This window comes from Bos indicus x Bos taurus, chromosome 21, assembly GCF_003369695.1.
Source record: "Bos indicus x Bos taurus breed Angus x Brahman F1 hybrid chromosome 21, Bos_hybrid_MaternalHap_v2.0, whole genome shotgun sequence".
NCBI lineage: Eukaryota > Metazoa > Chordata > Mammalia > Artiodactyla > Bovidae > Bos > Bos indicus x Bos taurus.
In genome coordinates, this window is record NC_040096.1 from 65,412,920 (window position 1) to 65,431,373 (window position 18,454).

General features: G+C 56.1%; 1 long non-coding RNA gene across 1 annotated transcript; it reads right to left on the bottom strand.

The window, feature by feature from the left end:
- Positions 1-15,794: 15,794 nt before the first annotated feature.
- On the bottom strand, positions 15,795-17,542 carry LOC113879705. Its single transcript, XR_003507432.1, has 2 exons — positions 17,011-17,542; positions 15,795-16,701 (listed from the first exon to the last, which is right to left on the bottom strand). It is a non-coding gene; the product is annotated as an uncharacterized LOC113879705 (long non-coding RNA).
- Between the last annotated feature and the right edge of the window lie 912 nt (positions 17,543-18,454).

Here is an 18,454-nt window from a genome sequence, read left to right on the forward strand (position 1 = left end):
CCCGCCGCTTCCAGCCCAGAAGCAATTTGCTTTCATTATGAAGGCCACGCGAGTATGTTTGCAGAAGGACTCAGCTTCCTAGCTGCATGGACTGCGGGGAAAATTTTCCTTAATTATTTTTTTATAGCCTAACTTTTGTGTGAGACGGTTTGTTATTATCCCTGTCTCGCTGGAGAGTCATAAGCCTGCAAGAAGAATCATAAATAAAACTTTACTTAATATTCAAAGTCCCTGTGATGGGATGATGGATGGGGGGTGGGGAGGCAGCCCCTCCTCCCTGCTGCCCCCACCCCCACCTTGGTGGCAGAGCCGTCTTGGCTTCCGCGGGAAGGCAATTACTTTGAGCTCCCTGTAATCAGAACCGCTTCCTACCTCCGCATTTTGTTTTTCTAACTTTCTCATTTAAAACCCGTATGGGCGACATTGTATCCCATTTGTATTGTGCCGGGCGAGATTACTCTGAGCGTTGCTGTGCGCAGGGCCACTGGGACGGCAATATTTTACCTGGGAATCCGCCTTTGAAACATTGAAGTGCGACAGCTACAAAGACAGGGCCATGATTTGATCCCCAGCTTCCGAAGCTTCGGGGACAAATGCCTGGCGGTGGAATTAATTTTTCTTGAGGAATAGGAGAGCTGTAACTTTCCCTTCTATTATTTCAGAGCCGCCAGACTGAGTCTCCCAGGGCCCGAGCTGCGGCTGGCAAAAGTAGAAACGGAAGGGGCTGCGCTGCAGGAGAGCTGGGTTCTCTGGGCCAGGGCACGCTCTGTGACCTTCCGAGTGGTCTTGCCCCTCTCTGGGCCGCAGTCACCTCACCCAGAGAGTGGAGGGACTGGACGAGAGAACGATACTGATACCACCCTTTTCTGAGTTGACCTGTTGTTGAGCACCTACTGTGTGCCAGGCACCACGCTAGGCTCTTCACGTGCATTATGGTGAGAAAGCCACAACAGCCTGAGGGGCAGGGCCATCCACAATGCACTCGCAAGTATTACTGAGGCCCTACTGTGTGCCCAGCAAGAGAGGGAAGGACACATAGAGAGGGCATAAACATGTAAACAAATGAGATCGTTCCAGGGAATGAGGGGGTGGCTGCTTCGGAGAAAATTAAGGCAGGATGAGGTTGCAGACGGTGGTCAGAGAGAGGTACAGTGAGACAGAGAGATCATCATGACAGCCTCTCCGAGGATGTGATAACCAAGTGGAGCCTGAAAGACAAGGAGTTACCCAGATGCATGCAGATCGGCAGAAGCATTCAGGTGGAGCAAATGGGATCTGCGAAGGCCCCGAGGTGGGCACAGCAGACCCTACAGGACGCCCTCCCACTTGCCACTGCCCCCCACCCCTTTGCCCTCTTGTGCCATAGAGCCTGGAAAGCTGAAGCAATGCTTCTTAGAGCTCCTGGGGTTAAGGTCCTAGCTGGGACCTGAAGGCTTCCCTTATGGCTCAGCAGGTAAAGAATCCCCCTGCAATGCAGGGAGACTTGGATTCCACCCCTGGGTCGGGAAGATCCCCTGGAGGAGGAAATGGCAACTCACTCCAGGATTCTGGCCTGGAGAATCCCATGGACAGAGGGGCCTGGAGGGCTATACAGTCCATGGGGTGGCAGAGAGTCGGACACGATGGAGCATGAGGTCGAGTACGTGGGACCTGAAGGTGCTCCTGCACAGGATAAGGAAGGGGAGGGCTTTTCTGGGAGGCCTGGGGCAAGAGTCATGGTGCCGGATGGAGAGAGGCAGCAGCAGGGGCCCCGTTGTGACAGTGCGGGCCAGGGATGCCACAGCCCACCGCACGCGGGCTTTCCCTGCCAGAGTCTCAGCGGGGCTTCACCTGAGCTGTCCTGTGCTCAGGGCGGGTCCAAGTGCCCCGGGGAGAGCCCTCCACCAGCCACCGACCCCAGGGTACCCCTGGCAGGACACTGTGGCACCTTCTCTCCAGTGCGGGCTCGCCATGGTCACTGTTGGGGGACCCCTGCCACCCCCTGTGCTGTGCTGACTCCTGGCCTCCCTGCCTTCTGCCCTGTCCCAACAAGTCCTGCCATTGACCCCCCACCCCCGCAAATAAACGATTTGCCCTCAAGTCTTTGGTCTGCTTCTGCAAACCCCAAAGAACTCTTTCATATCTGCCCTCTATTTTGGTTCCCTGGTAGGTACGATCGGCCTTTCTTGCCTTGAGATTCCATGGGACTTCTAATCCCACCTAACGAGCCCCTCCTGATCAGGTTCGCGAGGGTGGATTCTGACGCCGGCAACGGAGAACCCTGGCAGATCTCTAGACTCCATCATTCTCATTGCGGCCTTTTCACTGGCGGGGGCGCAGAGGCTCAGGGCGGGCCCACCGGCCCATGCCGCTCTGGGCACCAGCCTCTGTCATTGCCAGGCGCCGCTCTGCCTGCAACGGAGATGGATTCGCAGGCCTGGGTCCTGGGCTGGCCCATCTGGAGTAGAGATCCCTCATCCTTTGTAAACGTGCTCTCTGAAGGAGCTGAAAAGGTTACTGGGGCTTCTGTGGGCTCCCGGCCAACTGTCAGGGAGCGGCTGGGGCGGTCACCACTTGCAGCTCATTAGGTAGGTGGCAGGTAGATGAGCAGGCGGCATTATTTCACTGCTCAGGCCGCGAAGCAGCCCCAGGCCACCCTGCCAGCTCTGCAGATACCTGTGTCGTTTTGCTGTTGGCTCCGCTTATGTGCACGCGCGGCGCACCTGCTCTGTGCCTGGCTGGGGCTGGGTCGAGGGAGCGGGGCTCAGAAGCAGTTCAGCTCTTCCGGGAGCTCCTAGCAGACAGGAGAGACCCCAGCAAAGACCCCTAATCACCCCTGAAAGGGCTTGCCCGCCCCTCCCCACTCCCTCCAGCAGACTCAGAGCTGGGAACCGTAATTGTCATCCGGTGACAAAGATCACAAGCCAAGAGGGATAGGAGCGGAAACAGAAAGAGCCTGGGGTCCACCAGGGCCCCCCTGAGCAGTGGAACCAACACCAGTACCACCTACCTCCAGGCTTCTTGCTAAGTGAGAAAAAAACAAAAAAGCCTCATTTGTTGTAGACAATGTTCTCTGGGTTTGCTGTAACTTGCCTCCAAGATCATTCCTAATTTATAAGCTCATGTACTGGCCCACAGAGGAGATCTAAACACATTGTAGAAGTTCAAGCACTGAGCCATGTCCTAAGCACTGTGGGTCTTCTCCTAGGTGCCCTCAGGCGGCCCAGGACTGACCACTGCCTCCTCCGTGTCCCCTCTCCTGACCTTGGCCATCCCTTGCCCAGACCAGTTCACCCCGTTGCCATATACACGTGTAGCACCCCATCAGGCTGTGACCTCCTGAGCCCTGGGGCCCAGCACAGAGCCAGCGTGGGGAGGAGATCAGAGGCTGTCTGAACCACTAGATGAGGTGCCTGAATGCACGGGATCATCCTTTCCCATCCTGGGAGTCTGTAAGTCTTAGCTGAAACGGGGGATAGTGTGGGCAAATTTAGGAATTCAGCTGGTGAGGAGCCAGGAGGCTGGTCCCCTGGGGAATGAAAGGCCCTGACGTGTAGCATTTGCCAATTTCCTTGGTATAAATACTCCCACCACGGCCAGTTTCAAACTGCCAGATGTTCAAACACCAACTCACAAAATTGCTTGAAAATTTAACAGTTGGTTCTTGCAAGCCAGTACAAGCCAGCTTTGGCACACAGCTTGTTTCCACTCCCTTCCTTCCTTCTTCCCCTCCCTCCATTCTTTCCTCCTTTCTCGTGTTTCCTCTCTTTCTCTGTCTTCATTTTTCTCCTCAAGTGTTTTCCGAGGCCCCACCAGTGCCCCTCAGAAGCTCTCTGGGAGCTGGTCCCCTGGTGGAGGTATTAATCACCTGCTCTTCTGGTGGGGCAGATGGTCCCGTCCATAGAAACAAGACAATCATTCAATAGACGTGAATGATTGTACTTCGATGGTGAAGACACAGTGGTTAGAGAAGGGGCTCCTGCTCTAGCTTTTGGGGAGACAGTTAGGACAGCCTGAAGGAAGGAAGGGACAACTCCAGTGAGACTCCAGAAGAAGGGAGCTTTGCCCGGCAGAGGCTTGAGGATGGGGAAGGTGTCACTCCCAGAAGGAGGACCTGGGGAGTCTGGATATCTGTGATGAAGACGGGGAGGAGAGGGGTGCAGGGGGTGGGCAGTGCCAATACAGAGAGGGGCTTGGCCTTTGTACCAAGGGCAAGGTGAAGCTATTCCTTTTAAAGTGGGGCCCCGGCAGATTGGCATTTTAATAAGCTTCCCCCAAGTGCAGAGAGGAGGTGGGGCAGAAAGGCCGTGGCCCGCCGTGGTTGAGGGAGAGAGAAGGACGCAGGCTGCGCCACTGAGATGGCTGTGCTGCAGGCTCAGGGCCACAGCAGGCACGGCCGGGGTGGTGGCAGGAGGGTCAGCCAGCCTGGCCCCTGGGTGGATGCTGGTACCTTCTTCCAAGATGGGGATGGGAGATGGAAATGGGAGGAGGAGCAAGATCTGGGGGAAAGAAGAAAGCTCTGGCATGCCTGGGCCCTCATCTCCTCCTGGCTTCTCCCCTTGGGAAGTTCTGTTTCAGGACCATAGCCTGTTATCCACTTCGAAGGGAAATGAATGAGAAACTGATCAGATAGGTGCTGGCGGGATCTGTGTGTGAGTGAGGGGAGGGGGAGCCGAAGGGTCCCAGCATGCCGGGGTGCTGGGAGGGTACCCCTTGACACCAGCTAGGAAATGCAGGAGCCCCCCACATGAGACACGGAACAGCTCCAGGCTGAGAGGACTTTGAATATCAAGGAGAAAAATGGGTTTGAAAGTGAACAACCCTGGGGCCCTTTGGCCGGGACCCCTTGGCTGGGCTCTGAGATGCACACCCCCCAACCCTGCGTTTGGGGGTGGGGGGTGCAGGGGTGGTGAGAAGACCAGCTCCAGGCTGTTTTCCTGGGCACACAAACACAGCCATTCCCCAGGCCAGACAGGTACACAGGATTAATAAGGCCGACACGCTCTCCCCGGGGGGTGCAGCCAAGCTAGCCTCGCGGACGGCGGACGGAACCATCAATCACGGCCCCTAATAGCTCTGCAGGCTGTTGCTCCCCCCGCCGAATTTCAAGTGAGGATCCGGGCCGCCGGCGGCAGGAGGATGCCGCAGCCCTTAACCGCCATGATTATGAAGTCTTCGTGGAAAGAGATGCTTATCGTATATGTTAAGTGAGCAGAGCAGGAGACCAGATGCCCTGCCTGTGTGCGCACAGCCGTGGGCATAAACGCCTGCCTGGAAACAGGGGCGGGGGGTGCGCAGGAGAACTGCCACTTCCAAGGTGGGGATGGGAGGGGACAGGCAGGGGCTCTTGAACAATTCAAAACCACGCTTAGTAACATCGATGCCTCATCCTTTTATTAAAAATTGTATCTTCTTTTTCTGATTACAATAGGGGATCGGCTCACTGTAGAATCAGTGGGAAGCGTACGAGTACAGAGAAGAAAATTAAAATCCCGTTGAGTCCCCATCCAGAGGCAGATCACAGGGGTGAATGTTCTGCAGTGGTTTTCTCCCCACAGCTCTGTGGCTGTCTGTTTGGTTTGGGTTGTTTTTACGCTATGGAGATGATTCATTACATTTTTAATACGTATTTTGAAGTAAGTGACCAGTCTCAGATGTGGGGCTGGAATGATCATGTAAATTCTGTCCGTTTGACCAGTAAATCCAATATATGAGGGGAGATAGGAAAAGAGTTTACACAGAGAAAATCATTATAGACCCCTGGCCCCCAAACTTGGGGAGGTCGACCTTTTGGGTGCACTTCAGGAGCCCCTCAGGTGTGCAGGGTTGATTACCTGGAGCCGTGGAGGGGACCCATCTTACCCTGGGCTCCAGAGTCCCGAGATGCAGAGACAGTGCTGGTGGGAACATTGAGGGTCCCTGGGACTTGCAAGGGTCTGGTAGAGCTGGACACTCCCTTCCAACTGTGGTTCTCTGCGACTTAGAAAGGCAGGGACATGCAGAAGGTTTGTGATGCCTTTGTCCTGGAAAGGCGTTCTGGGTTGGGGGTGGTTAGGTGTTGGGGGGACAGTTTAAGCAAAAGCATGGAGGCCTGACTGCCCCTAGTCCAGCTGGTTGGGAACCCAGGTTGCTTTTTTTTTTCCCTGGTGCTTTCCATCTTGTGTGCCCAACTCCCTCTTTGAAGAAAAAAAGACTTGTTTTCCAGGATGACTGCCCACTCTTCCTTCAAGCACCAGTACCACTTCCTCCAGGAAGCCCTCCTTGGTTTCTCAGACCGAGATAAGTTCTCCTACTCCAGGCCTGCAGCACTCACCGCTATTGAGATGCCCGAGCCGTGTGATTGATTGGTTCACGTGTGTCTCTCCCGCTACCCCCACCACTAGACTCTAAGCCCGTGGCCCCGGGGCTCGTTTGCTCATGGTCCACAGTGCCAAGCCCAGTGCCTACTTGCAAGGAGGCCAGCGCTTGAAGAACAGAGTTCAGTCTCCACCACATGTCTACCCACTCTAGAAGTAGAGAGGGTTGGGGGCTGGGCACTTATGAACCCTGCCCCACTGGACCCGCGGGCCTCTGCTTACCCCTGGCTCTAAGCTACCTTGTTGCAAAGTTCTGGGCATGAAGAGGAAGTTTCTAGTGACTCCGACTTTTCCTTTCTTTCTTTTTTTTTTTTTATCTGGTGACCTTTCCATGTAATTAAAAGGCGGCTATTCCAGGAGACGAGGCAGCCGGAAGCAGAGACGCTGCTCTCTGTGTACGTGTGTGGAAATTTATTGTCTGGAGCACAGAATTCTGCTTGAGGCTCCTGTGCCAAAGCTCCTGCTGGCTCCCTCGTACCGACCCTGGCCCAGGGAACGCCCCCTGCTGCAGACCTACTGTGCGCCCAGCAGGGTCCATGTCTGTGCTCACTGACCCTCAAGCTTCCCCCAGTGTTTGCTTTTTTAGGGAAATGGTTCTCCTGAGGGCCCACCAGTCTGGTGACATCCACCAGGTCTGCCTCTCCTGGGAGGCACCCGGGCTGATGGGCTGTGCCCTCCCCACCCCTGCTGGATTCGGGTCCTTGGGCCTTCGTCCTGCAGCACAGAGGACTCCCCGGGGCAAAGCATAGTCCTGCCTTCTCGCAGCTGGAGTCTTACGTGGCAGCTCCTTCTTAGCTTGCTGCTTGAGGGGTGCCCCCCCTCACCTTAGAACTAGAGGCACCGTCAAGGAAACTCGTGTGCAGCTTAGGGAAATGGGCACATCCCAGAGCAGGATGGGTGCAGCCCTCGCCAGGGAGAGCTGGGTTCAGATGCTGGCACCCACACCTCGGTTCACCACGTGACTCCAGATGAGACCCCCCTCACCCCGCTCCTCCTCCGCCCATCGGGGCCTAGCCTGCTCCCTCCACTCCAGTGGAAGAATCCTGGGAAAGTTACATTCTGGACGGAAATCCTTCCTTGGCTGTGTCTTCCCCGCGCTGGGTTTGGGGCCCCTCTCTTTCCTGTGTGGCTCTGCTCAGCACCTCCCGGGAACGCTACCCCTCCCTCCAGTTGCTGGGTCCCTGGGTGGAGGGTCTGGGGTGGGGGTCCTGAGGCCCCAGAACCCCCTGCCCAGCCAGGCCTCCACCCCTTGGCTCCCCGCAGCTGCAGCTGCTGAGGTTAATGAAGGAGGCCTGGCCCCCGGCCCAGCTCCCCCCCGTGCCACGGAGAATTGCAATTTAGCAAGTTCGTCAAATGCCGAGGCAGGGGCCCAGAGCCGCATCTGTGACATCAAGGCGTCTCAGCGGTACCGGGGGGCCTCCTGGTCCCCATCCGCCTCCGCGCCCGGCCCGCTTCCCACAGGCCTGGATTAGGCCCCGGCAGCTGGGCGGGGGCGGGGGCCTGGGGAGCAGGGGGCCTCCGGGCTGGGGGCCCAGGCGGCGGGGCCCTGGGCCTCTCTGGCCCAGCCTTGCCACGTGGTCCCTGGTAGGGTGCTGCGTCCCTGGGCCTCAGGCATCCCATCTCAAAAGGGAGGTGGGGTCCTCTTGCCGGTCTGTGGGACCCTGGAGCCAGTGGTTACACCCGCGGCAGCCCCCAGGCCCACACAGAGGGGCTGGGGGGACGGCTCTGAGGGTTGGGGAGCAGCTCGGGTCACTCGGGGAAGGGCGAGTGGAGACGTCACTGGGGCCTCATTGGGCAGGAGTGCTCTGGATGAGGGCGGCGGTCAGGGTCTCTGCTGGGCTGAGGAGTAAACAGGGCCCAGGCCAGAAAGACAGAGGATCTGGGGCCTCCTCTCTGCTTGGAAACCAGGAATGTGGTGCTCGGAGCAACCTACGTGGCCCATGAAAGCATCTGTGAAGTGCACCAGGCGCTTCCGTGGCTACAAATGGCCCCTTCTCCGAGAGCAACAGCCCAGGCCTCAGGAACCACAAGGCTGAAGGGCCCAATCAATCACTCCCTCCAGACCCCTTGGGGACCAGGGGTTCTGCAGACCAGAATCCCACACAGAGACTTGCTTGCCTGCTGGGATGGAGAGCTCACTACCTCACCGGGGAGCCCGTTCCTTCCTGGAAGAGTTCTCACGGTTAGGAAAGAACTTTCCAGAACCGTGCTTGGGCCCTAGTGCATCTGGAAGCAGCAACCTGACCCTCCTGACCTCTTTCCTCCAGACCAAATCTCCAGGCTTCTTTTATCTGCTCCTTGCATGATGCCTGTTGGTGCCTCCTCTAGACAGGAGTCCTCTGTCAGCTTCTCCCAGGACTGAGTGTTAGTACCCCAGCTACAGTCTGCAGCAGACTCTCACCTCCCTACCTAGCAAGACCATACTCCTATTAACGAAACCCTCGGTATGTGTATCTGATGGACCCATCACTCTGTTGAGTCCTGCAGAGTATTATCGGTCATTCAGCTGGTGACAGTGGACAGAGCAGGGGGCCGCCCTGTGCTGCTTGGGGAAACTGAGGCCCAGAGAAGAAGGCCCCCGCTCAGATGCCCCTCTATGGCATCAGCGACAGGACTGGGGAAAGGACAAGGCCTCCCGCCTGTCCTTCATCGAGACACAAAAGGGCCTCCATCCACCCCCAACTGCCTCCCGCCTTCCTCCCTGCTCCCACCCCCGTTTCCTGAGAGCCTCTTGGCTGAGCCAGAGAAGGTGAGGCCCATGGCCTTCAGATGCTCATGATCACGGATGGAGGGGTGAGCGCAGGGCAGAAGGGGCCCGGGCCCCACGGCCTGCGCCCTGTTCCAGGGAATCAGTGGCGCCAAGGGGCTTGGGGGCCGAGGTCCTGCACAGCTGACCCCGTCCAGCTTGTTCTGCAAGCTCTGGGTGTTTCCAAGATTGCTGGGCCTGCACATTCCTTTCTGCTGAGGGAACTCCCGGCAAGCGTGGAGAGGCACCGGCCAGCTCCAGGAGGGTTTGTGGTGGGAAAAGGAAAGCAGCTCGCGTTGGCCGTTGGGCGCTAATGTGCACCAGGTGCCCCTGGGTGGTGGGGTGGGGGTCTCTCCTGTGCCACTTGGGGAAGTGGGCACCACGCTCTCCTTCCCTTGCTGGGGGCAAGGGGAGGGGCGGTGACCTGAGGCAGCGGGTGATGATGGCTCCTCCTTCCAGGACTGTCCACATAAGACTTAAGTCACAGAGAGGCCCAGTTCAGCTCCCAAAGCCTGTGGGTGCCCATTGAGTCCACTGTCAGCGTCCCCAGCCCCAGGGCGAGGGACTGGCAGGCCTGGGATTCGAACCCGAGTCCGTGAGCCAGGGCAGCACTTCCACGGTCGGGGGTGAGGGCCACTCTGTTGGCGAGGGACCACCTTTCCTGCATTGCCACCAGCCTGGTCCCCGGCCCAAGGCTCCCCGCGAGGAGGCAGTGGGTGTGGGGGCTACACACCCCCACCCCCCAGGCCTTAGTCCCGGCCTAGAACATTCCACGGTGCGAAGCTGCAGCTTGGCCGCCTCCCCCCCCCCACGCCCCTGCCAGAGGCTGTGCGGGTGTCCTACAGGCAGGCTGCCGCCGCCGCCACAGAGGCCTGGCCGGCAGCCCTTGAGTTTCCACCAACTAATAATTTTTACAAACCTCCAGCCTCGTAAAAAAGTGCACAGTGGCCTGAACAACCTTGGCCAGGAGCCTTGTGGGAGAGTGGAGGCATGGAGGCTGGGGAGCGGCGATCTCGGCCAGAGGCCTCTTCCTGCCTGCACTCCCTCTCAGTCCCTCAGGCTACAGCCCCAGGCCGTCCCCCCACCTCGTGGCCCTCTGGAGAAAGGCTGCCCTGCTAAGCGGCCCAGGAAGGTCTCCTCTGTGGCGCCGCCATGCCCTCCCACCTCGAGCTCTGGGCTCCCTACTGGAAGCTGCCTGTAACCCATCCCTGAGCGCCTTCTGCTGAGCACAGGCCTTCCTGCATGTGCTGTTCCTTGTCTGCAATGCCCTTCCCTCCCGCCAGCAGGGATGCGGAGATGGTGCCCTGTCCTCATCCCAGAGGGTCTCTCATGCCCAGGGGTCTTGAAGGAAGGGACATGTGATCCATCTGTGCCCCGACAGCCTCCAGACAAGGGGAAGGGGTGTTGAGGTGAGAAGGAAGGCAGAGTGGATGCCTGGAGCCCCTAAGGTTGAGCACCCCTACGGTCCCGGGAGCTATGGGGGGAGGGTTGCTCCTTGATGAGGGATGGGGGCTGGGCAGGGAGTGGGCAGACAGGCAGGGAGGGGAGTCAGGCAGGGTGGTGGGATGGGGGAGTGGGTGGGCTGGAGGAAGGTTGCTGAGGCAGAATTTTCAAGACTAGAGATTACCTGGAAATTAAAAGACACTTGCTCCTTGGAAGAGAAGCTATGACAAACCTAGACGGCATAGTAAAAAGCACAGACATCACCTTGCCAACAACGGTCCATATAGTCAAAGCTAGAGTTTTTCCAGTAGTCATGTATGGATGTGAGAGTTGGACCATAAAGAAGGCTGAGCACTGAAGAATTGATGTTTTCAAGCTGTGGTGCTGGAGAAGACTCTTGAGAGTCCCTTGGACTGCAAGGTGATCAGACCAGTCAATCCTAAAGGAAATCAACCCCGAATATTCATTGGAAGGACTGATGCTGAAGCCGAAGCTCCAATGCTTTGGCCACCTGATGAGAAGAGCCGACACATTGGAAAAGACCCTGATGCTGGGAAAGATTGAGGGCAGGAGGAGAAGGGGACGACAGAGGATGAGATGGTTGGATGGCATCACCGACGTGATAGACATGAGTTTGAGCAAGCTCTGGGAAATAGTGAAGGGCAGGGAAGCCTGGCATGCTGCAATTCGTGGGGTCACAAAGAGGTGGACACGACTGAGTGACTGAAGAGCAACAACAAAAGGGATTACCTGGACCTGAGGGATGAGGGAGATGTGTAAGTGGAGGCTTGGCCCCTGATCCTAGGAGAGAGAGGTCCTGAGTCACAGGTGCTGGGTGTGTGATTCTGCGGTGCTTGGTGGTGGAAGGGTCTACATGGTAGGTGGGCCCCCGGGGCAAGCTTGGGCCTGGGCCGAAGATGAAGTCTGAGATTCCCGGGCACATAGCCTGCTGCTACTGCTGCTGCTGCTAAGTCGCTTCAGTCGTGTCCAACTCTGTGTGACCCCATAGACGGCAGCCCACCAGGCCCCTCCGTCCATGGGATTTTCCAGGCAAGAGTACTGGAGTGGGTTGCCATTGCCTTCTCTGGCACACAGCCTGGTGGGGGCCAAGGCTGCGCAGGATGCCTGTCACAAAGAGAGGGCTGGGCACCAGGCTGACCCTTGAGGAGAGTCTTGGAGGGTCTCCAGAGAAGCCCGAGGAGACCTGAGTGGGTCCCCAAGCCAAGAGAAGAGAGTGTTTGAACAGGCAGGAGTGAACCCCTGGGGGGTGGGCAATGACAGGAGCCATGAGGGGTATCCGTCAGACTCTGGGGTCACGGGTGTCCTTGTTGGGGGGCAACAGGGTGTGTGAGCAACACTGAAGGGAGAATGGGGCCGGGAGGGGTAAGCCCCCCACCCTGTAACCCTGACTCTCAGATGAGCCCCTGTGGGGGGAAGATTCACTCCGGCCCCTCCTGGCGCCTCCAGCCGCTGCCAGGGACTCTCTGTCAGGGGCTCCGGTCTCTGAAGGACCCAGAGAGGTCCCAGAAGGACCCAGAGGCAGCTGGGGTCTTGGATGGGGGTGCTATGGTCCCCAGGCAGGACGGGAGAACAGCTTGTGCTCCCCAGGCGTGGTGAAGACCCACCCGCAGTTTTCCCTGCGCCTGCGGGAGGTGGTCAGGGCCCCCTACCCTGGGGGACTGCCCCATAGCTCCAGATGGGGACTTAGCGCTTCCGGCGTGGGAGGCTGGCTTCGGGAGCCTGATTTATGGGCCTGGCCCTCGGTGCACACGGCTCTGGCCCTTCTCTAAGTGCGTGTTCAATCAAATTAAAAGGGCCGGAGGCTGGAGGAGCCATCAATTACCTGAGTCTCTTGGCAGCTGTCCCCAGGCTCAACGTGCCTGAGGGGCTGGGAGCCACGTTCCTCCCCTCCCACCTGCAGGGTGGCTGGAGCGAGGCTGAGCGGGCCTCCAGGAGGGCCTCAGTGTGACCATCTGTAAATGGGCACTCTGGGTATGGGAAAGCAGGACTGGAGGCCTGTGCCCCCTGAATCTTGGTAGGGGGGTGTCTCTAGTGCCTTGCCTGCTGCCAAGACTTCTGGGGAGTCTTGTCCCAAGCAAGGGTCTTCCTGCAGCCGACCTCAAAGACAGGCCCCCCAGGACCCTGGGACCCCCGGCACAGCCGCCCAGAGGGAAGGAGCTGGGGCCCCACCTCCTGTCCTCGCTGGGTGTCACTGCTCGCCATGCCTCAGTTTCTCCTTTGGACACCTCTCTCCAGCATCAGTGAGGGGTGTCGGTGCGAGAGGCTCGACTCTGCTCGCAGCTTCAGACCTACTGTAAAAACCCGCTTTTGTGTTTGTATCCCTGTATTCACAACAGCACTTGTTACGAATACACAACAGCTGAAAAGCAGAGGCAGCTCAACGTCCAACGACCAGATAAACAGATAAACAAAATGTACTCCATCCGCACAGTGCATTATGTTCCACCTTAAAAAGAGAAGAAAATCCCGATGCAGGTTGCAACCTCGATGAACCTGGAGAACGTGATGCTCAGTGAAATAAACCAGACAAAAGGACACGTGTTGTAGGATTCCTCTTACATGAGGTACACCCGGCAGGCAATTTCCTAGAGACAGGAAGTAGCAAGGTGGTTTGCAGGGGCTGGGCGCGGGGGAGGGTGGAGAGTCGCTGTTTAATAGGGACCAAGTTCCAGGTTGGGAAGATGAAAACATTCTGGGTTGGGTGGTGGGGATGGTTGTACAACCATGAGAATGTATTGAAAGCCACTGATCCATACACGTTAAAGTGGTTAAGAGCGCGAAATTTATGATTTGTATATTTCTCCACAATTGAAAAAAAAAAAATCAAGATTTGTGTTTCATGAAGCGTTGATTATACCAGCGCACCTCACAGTCCGGAGAGCCTCATGGTGTGCATGTCATTCTTTCCTCCCTCCATTCGTGCGTGCTAAGTCGCTTCAGTCATGTCTGATTCTTTGGGACCCCATGGCCTGCAGCCCGCCAGGCTTTTCTGTCCATGGGATTCTCCAGGCAAGTACATGCAGGAGGTTGCTGTGTCCTCCTCCAGGGGATCTTCCCAAGCCAGGGATCGAACCCGCGTCTCTTCTCTCTCCTGCCTTGGCAGGCGGGTTCTTTACCACTAGCACCACCTGGGAAGGCCCTCTCCCTTCACTCTTGCCGGTAAAAACCTCTTCCTTAGGGAGTGGTCTGAGAACGAAGCCCGGATGTCCTGGCATCCAGGACATCCTGGGAAGTGGCCGGCTGAGACTGGCTTGGGGAGAAACTGCAGTAGGTAGGGGTCTTGGCGACATGCTTCCAGCCGGAAAACCGCACAGAACTCTGACGGCCGTCCACCTGGCCCAGGTCAGTGCAAACCAGACAGTCATTGGCTGGACCGAGTCGTGCAGTCTCATCGGCCCCAACAATATCAGATGCTTCTGAGACCTCTGCTGTCCCTCTGCTCAGCTGACACCAGCCTTCAGAGAACAAGCAAGCCGGAGGATGGAATTAATTTCCTAAAATTGAATGTTATGTCGCCAAGTCACCTCAGGATCTCTTGCCAGGGAGGAAGGAGAAATGGCCATTTGGTCCTTGCTAGGTCTTGATAGCCTGCTGCAGCTTGCACTCAAATGTTTAGTTTGGGGATGAGATGTATGAAATTGTCTTCTCTGTAGCGCAGAGATGATAGACTCTAGGCAATTTTATATGGTTCTATCTATTCAAAATAACTATGAGCATATTGTGCCAGAGGAAAAGGGAGAAAAATACCTCTGTATCTACTTTCTGGGGGATGCGGTATTCCTGAGATTCACAATAGATTATTTTGCATCCAGTGAATTAGCCAAATGCAGTCAATACTTGAACAACACAGGAGTTAAGGGTGCCGACCCTTCATGCAAAATCTGCATATGACTCCAGGTGACCCCTCCGTATCCATGGTTTCTCTATATCTGAGGTTCTGTATCAGAGCATATGACCAACCTCAGATCACATAGTAAATAGTATTTACTATTGAAAAAGGGAGCTTCCTAGGTGGCTCAGATGGTAAGGAATCTGCTTGCAATGCAGGAAACTAGGGTTCAGTCCCTGGATTGGGAGGATCCCCTGGAGAAGGGAAGGGCAACCCACTCCAATATTCTTGCCTGGAGAGGTCCATGAACAGAGGAGCCTGGCGGGCTGCAGTCCGTGGGGTTGCAAAGAGGTGGACATGACTGAGCCCCTAAGCACATTCGCATGTCAATAGATCCTGCATCTACTGGGTTGGCCGAAAAGTTCACTTGGGTTTTTCTGCTCGTAGTGAAGAACCCGAATGAACTTTCTGATCAGACTTTTTTGCCAACCCAGTAAGTAGACTTTCGAAGGTCAAACCTGTGTTGTTTAAGGGTTAACTGCATATACATTTAATGACAACCTCAGAGACACACTTGTCAGAAGGGCACCAGGAAATGTGAGACTAACATGGCCCTTATAGAGATGAATATGAAAATATATACAAAGAGTTATAAACATGCTGATGCCTATTGGTCTTGAGATTGTACTTTTGGAAATGTGTTCCTAAGAGACAACCCCCACACACAAGAAACCCCGTACTATGTTAGTGGGAAGGTAAGTTGGTGCATGCACTATGGAAAACAATATAGAGACAGCTTAAAACACTAAAAGTAGAGCTACCATCTGACCTGGCGATCCTGCTCCTGGGTACATATCTGGGAAAAACAAAACCACTAATTTGAAAAGATACATGCACCCCGATGTTCATAGCAGCACTATTTACAATAGCCAAGACATGGAAGCAGCCCAGCTGCCCATCAGCAGATGATTGGGATAAAAGGATGTGCCACACACACCCCCCTCCCCCCCCCACACACACACTGGAATATTGTGTGTGCTGCGTCTGCTTAGTCACTCAGTCGCTTCCAACTCTTTGCGACCCCATGGACTGTAGCCTGCCAGGTTCCTCTGTCCACAGAATTCTCTAGGCAAGATACTGGAGTGGGTTTACCATGCCCTCCTCCAGGGGATCTTCCCAACCCAGGGATCAAACCCAGGTCTCCCGCCTTGCAGGCGGATTCTTTACGATCTGAGCCACCAGGAGGTGCCATACACACACACACACACACGCATGCACACGTACACGCGCGTGCGCGCGCACACACACACACAGGAATATTACTCAGCCATAAAAAGAACGAAATACTGCCAACTGAAGTCATGTGGGTTGACCTAGATAATGTTATGCTTAGTGAAATAAACCAGACAGAGACAAATACTATGGAATATCACTTACATGTGGAATGTAAAAACTAATACATTTGAATGTGTATACAGAACAGAAACAGACGCACAGACCTAGAAAGCAAACTGTGATTGTCAAAGTTGGAAGGAAAGGAAGGAGGAACAGGGTTATGGGATTAACAGATACGAACTGCTGTATATAAAATAGATGAGTAACAGGGATATACTGTATAGCACAGGGAATTATAGCCGTTATCTTGCAATAACCTATGATGGAATATAATCTGCAAAAATGCTGAATCATTTCACTATACACCTGAAACTAATACAATATTGTAAATCAATTATACTTCAATTAAAAAAAAAAGGAAAACCACCCAAGAGAATCAGAACTGCATTTTCATGAAGATGTTCACTGCAATGTGAGTCAGGCTCTGGAAAAAACAGATATCAACCTTGACTTCCAAAACCAGGGGGATAAAGCGAACCCCTAATGAGCCCCAGGGAAGCAGACGCTGGTGTGTTTCAGCTCACAGCCGGGTGGTGCCCAAGCCCCCTGGGGAGGGAAGACACCACCCTCGGTGACCCTGGCACGGGAAGGTTTTCCTCCAGAGAATGTCACTCGGGTTGGTTACCCTGCAGTTAAAATACGTCAGTTTCTCTACTCCAGACTGGAAGCTTCAGGGATTAGACCAGCGTGCGTGTGTATGTGTGCGTGCCCGCACACTTTTTTATAAACTAGAAAATGGAGATGGCTAATGAAACATGACAAGATGAAAAAGCAGAGAGCAGGCGTGGTCGTGCCTTTGACTACGGTGGGCAGAGCGCAGACGAGGCGGGTGGGGCGTGGTGGATCAGAGGCGGTGGGGGCCGGGGCGGGGCTCACACCGCTGCTTCTCCCTCTTGTCAAAGTTGACTTTCGTGCTTGACGCTCCTATAACTCTTTTTTTAAGGTGAAAAACAACAAAAAAAAAAGACAGCTGCAGCCACTCTGTGCTCAGACTTGTGGGGTGGCCTCATACTTCCCACCCCTGCCAGAGCTCCTGGGATCCCTCCTAGGACCTCTCGGAGCCTTGAGGGGACCGAACACTGGTGCCCTCTTCTGCCTCAGTGCCCCCCACTGATGCCATGACCCCACCAGGCGTCGGGGGAGGGGACAGAGGGAGAAAGAGGGCCTACCGGAGGGGCCTGGGGCTTGCGTCTGGAGTGCAGAGATTACCCCCGACTGTCGGGACGCGCTGTCTCCCCTACCTGTGCCAGTGACACCTCGTGTCTCCTCCCCGTCAGCCGTCCTCTCCAGGCCTGCAGCTCCTTGTGGGGAGGGGTGGGCTGACTGCCCCAGCTGGCAGCCGCCTCCTGGTCCTGAGGTCCTGGGTGCCCTCCTTCCTCCCTGGATGCCTTGGACCAGTCGTTGCCCAGGGTCCTGGAGCCCGGGGTGGGCTGGTGGGTTCAGGCATGGGCGCTCTCTCTCGGGCCTCCCTTCTGGATCTGACGTTCGATGCCTTTTTGATCCTAAGGGAGAGGGATTAGCCCCAAGGGAGAAATAGATAGGAGCTCTGTGGGGGCTGCTCCCCGAGAGGCTGCCAAGGATGGGGGAGAGGAGGGACTGAGATCCGGGGCCTCCCCCAGCGAAGCATCCCCACGGGCCCCCACTCCCTTGTGACACCATGTCTGGAGCGGTGGCAGCAGCCGCTGTGTGTCTCAGGGCTGCAGAACAGGGAGGCCAGGCCGGCGCTCGGAATCCTTAGGACCTGTCAGCTGCAGACATGCCTGAGCTCATCGTCAGCCATGAGGAATGAAGGGTCTCTCTCAGGCAGGCGCCAGAGAGATTTTCCAGTGGCCTCCAGTGACCTCGATGTGGCCAGCTCTGAGGGCTGCCTGGGTGACTAGTTCCAAAAGCTCCCCAGGAACATTTCTGGCTCCACTGGCCCCTGTCCAGGCCCGGAGCCCTGAGGACACCTGGAGACGTCCCTGCCTCTGGCTTGTTAGGCACAGCACCATCAGCTCCTTCCTCCAGGGTGCTGTTGACCATCTGCCTCTTCAGCCCCTCAGCCATATCCTCCGGTTGGGGCCGTATCCTTTCCCACCTGGACCACCTCCCAGGTGGCCACCAAGCTCAGGTCTCAGGTCCACTCTGAGCCTGGGCAAGCTGCCTAGACCTCCACTCTGACCATGCCCCTGCCCTGCCCACAGCCCCCTGACTCAGCAGCCTCAGGGTACGGGCCTGGGGCTTGTGTTCACGGCCCTCTTTACTTGCCCCCTCCTCGAGCTGCATCAGTGGCTCCTCTTGTCATCCAAACTTTATTCAGGCCTTTGCATCCCCCACCCCATGCTACCCTCCCCTACCTGGTTACCTGTATCCTCCAGAAACTCTGCTCACCTGTCCTCTCCTCCAGAAAGTCTTCTCTGACCACCATCCTCATAAAACTCCTCATCCTCTCCCCTTGTGACCCCACCTCCACCCCAGTCTGAATGAGCTTAGTTCAGAGCAGCAGTCAGTTAGGTTGAGCAGGTGGCAGTGAACGAATGAATGAGTGAATGAATGAATGGATGAATGAATGAACAAATGAGTGAGTGAATGAATGAATGGGTGAGTGAATGAATGAATGAGTGAATGACCATGTGGATGCTTGAGCTTAGAGGTGCCTCCGAAGGGCTTGGGGTTGCGAGAGTGCAGCCCCCAGGCCTTTCTCCC